The sequence below is a fragment of the Nannospalax galili genome, unplaced genomic scaffold (assembly GCF_000622305.1).
Source record: "Nannospalax galili isolate Female #2095 unplaced genomic scaffold, S.galili_v1.0 scaffold136, whole genome shotgun sequence".
Lineage (NCBI taxonomy): Eukaryota > Metazoa > Chordata > Mammalia > Rodentia > Spalacidae > Nannospalax > Nannospalax galili.
Window position 1 is genome coordinate 6,045,487 of NW_008340872.1, and position 9,156 is coordinate 6,054,642.

Here is a 9,156-nt window from a genome sequence, read left to right on the forward strand (position 1 = left end):
TCCTCCTCCTCCTCCTCCCGGATTCCTTCCACACTCCCACTTTCTTGTCCTTGTTTTCTTTTTAAATACTATTTTATTGATTCTTTGAGAATTTCATGCAATGTATTTTGACCATATGTTATCCCTGCCCCCATCTCCTCTCAGATCCACCTCCCATTCTTACTCCTTCTCACTTCATGCCCTCTACTATTTGTTTATTTATTTATTTTTATTTTATGTGATACACAGGCAATGCTTGTATATGTGCACACATGCATGCAATACCTATGGAGGCCAGAAGAGGGCATCATATTCCATGAAACTGTAGTTATAGATGATGGTTGCCCACCAGTAGGTGCTGGGAACTGAAGCTAGGCCCTCTGCAAGAGTAGCCAGTGCTCTTAATGGCTGAGCCATTTCTCCAGCCTCTATTATTTTTTTTTTCAAGTTCTATCAAGTCCATTTTGTGTTCCCCAAATACATTCAGGCATGAGTGTATCCTCTGAAATGTAATCCAGCTATTCAACATCACCCTCTTGAAAACTGACTCTTCCTCATCAACAGCTGTTAATTGCCAATAGTTCCTCAGCCAGAGCTATGGTTGGCTTGCCCATATCCCCAGTCCATGATAGGACTTTTGTCTGGCTTAAGTTTGCAGAGGTCTTGTGCGTGCGGTCGCAAATGCTGTGGGTTCACAAGTGCAACTGCCCTGTTCTCCCAGGTTTCAGGAATCACTGTAGCAGATGGAATGGGAGGAATGTCAGAACCCGTGGTGCTGGGTGAACACAAGGAAACAGTGTTCTTCAGGCACAGCAGGGCGGCTATTTATTTTTTTCACAACTCACTGAGTCCAATTAGTATCACCCAGGTGTGCATGGGTGTGGGGCCATCCTCTGAATGAGATTTCATCTTATCCCTCTCAGCGTGGCTAAGATCAAGAAAATAATGACAACAAATGCTGATGAGGATGTGTGGAAAGGGGAATTTTATTAACTGTTAGTATGACTGTAAACTTATACAGCCACCATGGAAATTGCTGTTTAATTTTTTCAAAAAGTTAGGAATAGATCTACCATAGTGACCCAGCTATACCACTCCTGGACATAGACCTAAAAAACTCTGTATCATGATACAGAAATATCTGCTTATCTGTGTTCATTGCTGCTCTATTCACCGTAGATAGGTATTAGAAACAGCCGAGATTTCCATCAAGTAATGAATAGACAGTGAAATGTGATACAGAAACACAGTGGAATTTTATTCAGTTAAAGGAAAAATAAATTATGACTTTTTCTGGCAAACGGATGGAACTAAGATGAAGTCCTACTGAGCTCCGCACCGCAGATACAGAAAGAGGAAAAACTGCCTGTTCTCTTTCAAACGTGAATCTTAGCTTCAAAGTTTTAGCTGTGTGTTTTTAACTTGGAGTGCTTACAAAAGTCAGGAGACTATCAAGGGGCCATTGGGAACTGGGGTGATCTCAAAGGAGGGTGAATAGTAGAGCACAGGTGCGATAGAAGGGTAAAGGGGGCTTCTACTGAGGTCAATATTGTATAACTCTATTAATTCAACTGTGAACCTAAAAATTTTACTGCCACTTTTGAAAGAGATGTATCCTTGCTCTGGAGGGTGTTACTGAATATGTTAAAGCTGTAATGAAATGCTTCTTCTAATCATGTAGTTATTAAATTTAAAAAATTAAAAAACAATAATTCTTCAAAGAATAAAAAATTTGCTCCTTAATAATTAGTAGATGTGAAAAACATTACCATTGAAATCTACCTGATGATTTTATATCCGTGCTCAGATACCAAGGATCTCAGAAAGTAACCGACTATGACTAGTAATAATCAGATATATAGAGATTAGAAATGCATGTGCAAACATATGTGTTATTTGCATTAAAAATGAGGTTTTCTGTATGAGACAGTATATTCTAGAGTGAAATGCAGATCTTTTTTAAAGGTTAAAATCTCATTCAATTTTATGTTTTATAGGTTTTATATTGAGTGCAATAATGTATAACTGTAATTGTATAACTGTAATAATTCAACTGTAAACCTAAAAATTTACAGCCAATTTTGAAAGAGATGTATCTTAGCTCTGGAAATTGTTACTGAATATGCCAATGCTTTTGTAATGAAATGCTTCCTCTAATTATGTGGTTATTAAATAAATATTTTTTAAAAAAGGGTAAAAGGGAGTAATGGGGAGAAGATTTGAGGGTTTTCAGTATAATCAGCTGTTGACTACCCCTAAGACCCCCATGAAAAATTGAAACTATTGAACACAGGAATATTTTACTGGACCCAATTCGTCTCTTAAAGTCTTCTTTTGTAATGAAATGCTTCCTCTAATTATGTGGTTATTAAATAAATATTTTTTAAAAAAGGGTAAAAGGGAGTAATGGGGAGAAGATTTGAGGGTTTTCAGTATAATCAGCTGTTGACTACCCCTAAGACCCCCATGAAAAATTGAAACTATTGAACACAGGAATATTTTACTGGACCCAATTCGTCTCTTAAAGTCTTGGAGCTCGAGTCTCCATAAGACTTCCATATTCTAATGTATAGCTTGGTACATTTCAAAAAACTTAAAATTCAGCTTCTTAGTTTGAAGTAGCCCTGAGCTAACTTACAGATATATAAGATTTATTTTTAATTATAGTTTTAGAGCAAAACTATGGTGCAAGATCAGGTGGATTGTTTGGTGGTGGGCCTCTGATGGGATGGTAGATGGCTTTGGTGAGAAAGATATACCTCACGGCTGGGGGACAAAAATAAAAAAGCATAGGAAGAAGAAGGGAGTGGTGACCCAGTATCACCTTCAAGGACATTTCCCCCATGTCCCACTAAGGCTCTCTTCTTAAATTCTGCTCTACCTTTCATTAGTACTCTGCTAGGAACAAAGCTTTTACCACTCAGATTTTGGGGGGACACTTAAGAGTCAAACTGTAGCAATTATTTGATTTCACTAGTACATCATTTTATTGAAAAGCGCAAGGCTGGTTTTGTTTTCATACACTGCATCTCCCGAGGATTGTTAAAATGCTTGTATTATATTCTTGTGTGTAACCCTTTTTAAAAAATGTTTTATTTTATGTGTATGAGTATATTGCCTGCATGTATGTGAGTGCACCTGTGTTGTGCAATGCCACGGAGGTCAGAAGGGGGTGTCGGATTCCCCTGGAACTGGAGTTAAGGATGGTTCGCAGCTGCCATGGGGGTTCTGGGAATCGAACCTGGGTCCTCTGCAAGAGCAGTCAGTGCTCTTAACCACTGAGCCATCTTTCCAGCCCCCCAGTGTGTAATCCTTTAATGGACTCTGACATATATGTTTTAGTATAATTTAAAAAATAAATGTGAATTATTGATGTTCTGAAAGGGATTTTATTTTATAGTTCATTTCACTACAGTTTTCATTTTGGAAACTTCTTAGAACATATTTGAGACCTCCTAGTTCCAGGGTTCCTGGAAGCACAAGGGGAGAATAAACCATTACAAAGCCAAACCAAGGCTAATATTCAAGGAAAGATTTTTGCTCAAGAGATTAATTTCACAAATAACAGTTTCAAAGAAATAAGACATAACTAAAAGTATTTGAAAAAGAATAATGATTTATACTAATGTATCTCAAAATATCCATCTGGATATGTCTTTTGCCCCCCAATATTTCTTATTTTCCATTACTTTAATAATTAATTCTATTCTTTTTATACTCAAAGTTAAAGCTTTTTACTATTTGCTTCTCTTACTCTTTTCTCTATTTACTTCTCAAAGGATAAGCAAGACAGAAAAATGAAAGAATACCTGCCTTCATAGAAGTTATGTTCTATGCAAAAACAAAAGAAATTCTAAAGTTAATATGACACTCTAGGGCCGTAAATGTTGTAGGGAAGACAGACAGGTTCTCTGTAATCCAGCAACTGGTGACTACAGTTAAAAATGGGAAATTTGGACAAACACACACACACACAAAAGATAATGAGGAGGCATATAGGTAATGCACCATGTGAGGGTGGGGACAGAGCAAGAAGAGGAACACAGGATGGCCAGCCACCACCAGAGGCCAGGGGACACAGATCCCCTCAAAGCAACTAATTCTTCAACATTTAAAAATTTTTATTTAGTTTTTACTTATTAATTTTTTTGTGTGTGTAAGTGTATTGCCTGCCATGTATGTAAGTGTACCCGTGTTGTACAATGCCTACGGAGGGCAGAAGAGGGTATTGGATTTTCTGGAACTGGAGTTATGGATGGTTGGTAGCTGCCATGTGGATGCTGGGAATCATGAATAGAACCCGGGTCCTCTGTAAGAGCAGCCAGTGCTCTTAATCGCTGAGCCAGCTCTCCAGCCCTTTCTTCAAAATTTTGATTAAGAAACTTTGATCTTAATGTTAGCAAATAAATTTCTACTTTCTTAAGTCAGAGAGTTTGTGGCAATTTATTATGGAAGTCCTAAGAAGATAATGCAATAATTTTCTCTAAATGGCTGACCAGATCCAATGTGGGCATGTTGTATGTGGTGGTATGGAAGGCAATGCCACTGAATGGAACAGTCAGCTCTAGGATGGACTTGCCCACAGCATGAGCTGTGGCAGTAGTATGCATTATAAATGTTAGATCATTTCCAGATGTCCATCTTTCATCTTCTGGGTAGCAGTGATACCATGGACTATGATTATTAGTTCTTTTACAATACTGTTGCATTCATGAACTCAGCAGCTGTGGTTATCTGAACAAAACCTGTAGAAGACCAAGCCAGTCAAATTTTAATCATAGGTGGGCTGGGGTCGCAAAGTTCCAAACCTAGTTGGGGAGATATTGTCAGTGGATGACTGATGGGTGAGGGATATTCCTTTGAATGGTGGCCCAACGGTAGGTTGCCCAGGCCTTAGTGGATGGATGTGCCCTCATGTGCGTATAGACAGCACTCATTGGACACGGATATGACACTTGGAGGGAAATGTGTAGGGCCGTGTCAAGGGGGAGATTGAGAAGGGAAATAGAATGGAGGGTGGGTATGATCATAATACATTTTATACATTTATAAATTTATCATCTTGCAGTAGATGTCAATTAATAGAGAGACATACAACTGGTCCACCTGCAAATAATAAGAGACTGCTGAGTGCTTGGCCTTAGATGGGACATCTATATTATACTCTTGCCTCCCAAGGTTCAGGAAGTTATTGCAGAAGAGGGGGCAGAAACATTGTAAGAGTCAGAGGTGGTGGATGAGTACAAGGAAATGGTTCTGTCTTGACACAACAGACCAGTTGCACACATGAATCTACAGTGCTTGTGACAACACACACAAGACGTGTGTGCTCGAGCCAGACAAAACCCCAGCATGGATGAGGGAGATAGGAAAGAATCCACAGTCCTAATTCAGGAACTATTGGCAATGGATAGCAGCTGAGAGGGGAGAGTTAGTTTTCTTGAAGAGTGTGACTCTGGGTAGGCTGATCAGGGCCATGGAAGGAACCCACAGCCAAGAGCCTTGGGGGAACACAAGTTAGACTCCACAGGCCTTAAAAATAGAGGATATGAAGCCGGGGGTAAGGGGATAGGGAGTTGGAGTGAATGTGAGAGGAAATGGGAGACGGGCTAAATATGATTAAAATACATTGTATGAAATTCTCAAAATACCAATAAAATATTAAAAATTCTCAAAGAATAAGTAAAAGTATTAATTAAAAAATAAAGGCTATGTTGTCTGTAAACCTTATGAATTATGTGAGCAAATGTCTCATGAAGGATGCTTTTACTGTTTCCACAGAATTAAAAATGACAGTCTTAGAAAAAATTCAGTCCAAAGTGATAATAGTTCATCTGGGAAAGACAAAGCTTGGGGAAGATAATTTAAAGCTATGATAATAGCATAGATAATCTAATTCTAAAAATATTACTAACTTAAATTAGTAGTTTGCAGGCACAGAAATTAAGGACAAGATATAGTACACAACACAAAAGAAGAAAGTGCAGCTAAAAAGCATTAATTGTTACATTAGGTTCAATCGAGTAGCTCTGACACTAATAACGTTTATATAAACCTACGAAAATTATTGAAAGCAACCATTTGTTTTTGGTGTTCTTCAAGCATAAACAGATAAATAATAAAGTGTGACATTTGTTATTTCTTTCAGTAATACTTGCCCAGAGTACTGGATTTGAGAATGATTATTTATCTAGTGTGTATTTTTATAAACTAATGAAATCACAATCAAGTTATAAATTCTGTAAAGGATAAGATTTATGAGGAAGGAAAGTTGAACCTCTGGTTCATGGTGAAAAGGAGGTTGGTTGCATTTTCAAAATATGTTTTGTTTGGCCATTGGTTCACTTCTAAATAAGTGGTGAAATTACCTGCCATTAAACAACATTCTGATTTTCTACAGTGTTTAAATATATAGGAACAGGGGCTTGAAAGATGGCTCAGTGGTTAAGAGCACTGACTGCTCTTGCAGAGGACCTGGGTTTGATTCCCAGCACCCACTTTGTGGCTATGAAACGTCCTTAACTCCAGTTCCAGGGGAATCCGAAGCCCTCTTCTGACCTCTGTGGTATTGCACGACACAGGTGCACATGCAGGCAATACACTCATACGCATAAAATAAAAATAATAAAGTATTAAAATATATAGGAAGAATACTATGATGAATATCGTGAATCAAGGATAGCTCTTACCTTCATGAAATGATAATCCCTTGGGGTATTAGTTGGTTGGTTTGGCAACAAGTTTTTCCATAGCAAACAATGATTTATGTATGAAGTCTTCTGTGCACACAGGGCTAGCACAGGAATATTCGCTGTGTTATGTAAGGTAGCACAGGGATAAGTTGACTGGAATGTGGTGATCCCTAGGTGGGATCGATCATCACATACGGTTGGTGCATCTCCTTCTGACCACCTTTTGGTACTTCATGTTGAAGCCATCCTGGAATCTCCTGTGAGACCTGTGGCTGTAGCTCTGGGTGTCACTGCCCAGATATAGCTGTGGCAACATGTCTTGTTAACCTCAGCTCCTATTTATGGCATTGTTGGTAAGTTAAGTGCCTTTTGAACCTCCAAAATGACTGGCAGATTTATTATCATTGTTAGGAATTGGTTTTGTGGCCACATTCACATACTGAAGTCTTAAAGCCCAGGTCTTTGGGAAGTTATCAGAGTTCACTCTCTTCCTCTTTTTCCCTTCTCCTGGTCCCTTGAGTACAGATATTTGGGGAGGATGGGTGAGAAAAGTTCCTCTATCAAGGAAGAGAGCCATCACCAGGACCTGAGCATGGAGTCTTCTTAGTCTTACACTTCAGTTCTTAGAACGAAGAGAAAAGAAACTTTGATTTTTAAAATTCTATTAATTTTATTAAATAAACTTAATTAATTGTGTGTGTGTGTGTGTGTGTGTGTGTGTGTGTGTGTTTGTGAGCATGGGTGTAACAAGGATTATGTGAGGAGGCCAAAGAACAGCCTGGGGTTTTGGTCCTTGCCTTCTACCTGGGGTTTTGGTCCTTGCCTTCTACCTGGGGTTTTGGTCCTTGCCTTCTACCTGTTTGAGACAGGATCTCATTGGTGTCTTTCTGTTGTACACATCAGGCTTCTGCTCTGTGAGCTTCAGGGTCTTCCCATTCTCTGCCTCCCACCTTGCCAGAGGAACGCTGGGATTACAGAAGCTTGCTGCCACTCCCAGCTTTACATGGCTTCTGAATATTTGACCTCAGGTCCACAAGCTTGCAGAGTAAGTGCTTTACCTACTGATATACCTCCCCTGGCTCCAATTTTGTTTTTAAAAGCCACTCTGAGGAATTTTTATATGGCACTGTTACTTGAGACAATTTATTCCTGAAGCACTCATTACTGTAGTTTCTAGCACTATTTATCAGGGAAAACCCATCTGAAGACAACATTGCAGACTATATGGATAGCATGGATCATGTTACTGTGGAAACACCACAAACCTGATCAGATGCCAGAATCTATGATCCTAACATTTTTCGAAGCTGTGTTGGTAGAGCAATTTGCTTGAGCACTGCGGTCATGATTGTGAAATAAACATTTTAAAATTTGTGTGAAACATTGTGATGCTTTTAAAAATTATTAATTTAATTAATTTTATTTATATTATTTCCATATGACATTGTGCTATAAACAATTCAAGTAGGTGAATTATTTAGTAAAAGGTATCAAATAAAATATTTTAGCTATAAAGGATGCTTAATCTAGCTCAATGATTTAACAGCGTAATCCTTTGCTATGGACAAGAATACAAGCAGATATTGTCTAGGATGAAGTTTAACAAATACTACACCGTGTTTCAGAGCAGCTGGGACCAAGACAGTCTGTGTTAGGAGAGATGCTGTACGTATCCAGACAATGTGAACAAATCAGCAAATGGCATCAGCAGCACCATCAAACTAAAAATTTCTTCACATGAACAAGTCTGTAGACTGTGTTTCAATATAAAGAGCAGAGAGATCTAAGGATGAGATTAGAAAAGAGATACAATACATTCATGTGAAATACAAAAATACCAGAACTTAGAAAGAGGAAAGGATGGTAGTTGCTTAGGAGCCAAGGAAAATATGATGTGTATTTAAGGGTACAAACTTGCAATTATAAGGTGTAAGAGTTCTAGAGATAAAAATGCAACATGGCAACTATATAGTCATGAGTCACACACAGTGAGTCACATACAGTGAGAGTGGAATGTAAGGATTCTCACTACATGCATATATGTGAGTATATGAACACATAAACACACATACACACACACACTCACCAAGGTAATTTGGTGACATAATATAGACCTTGATTGTGAAAATTACTATACAAGATGTATTTACTGTATTATGTAACTTTTTGTTAATTTGTTTATTGAGACAGGATTTCACTATGTGGCACTGACTGGCCTGGAACCTGTTATATAGACCAGGCTGGCTTGAACTCATAGAGATCTGCCTGCCTCTGCCTCCCACGTTCTGGGATTAAAACCATGTGCCATCACACTTGGCCTACATTATGTATCAAATATATATATATATATTTGATATATATTTTATTATATATATAATTATGACTCAGTAAGCTGGAAAAATAAATTTCAACCGTTTAAATATCCAGAGATTTGGGCATTAGTAATACATTGTTTTCAGCAACACCAGAAAGTTTAGATGACACA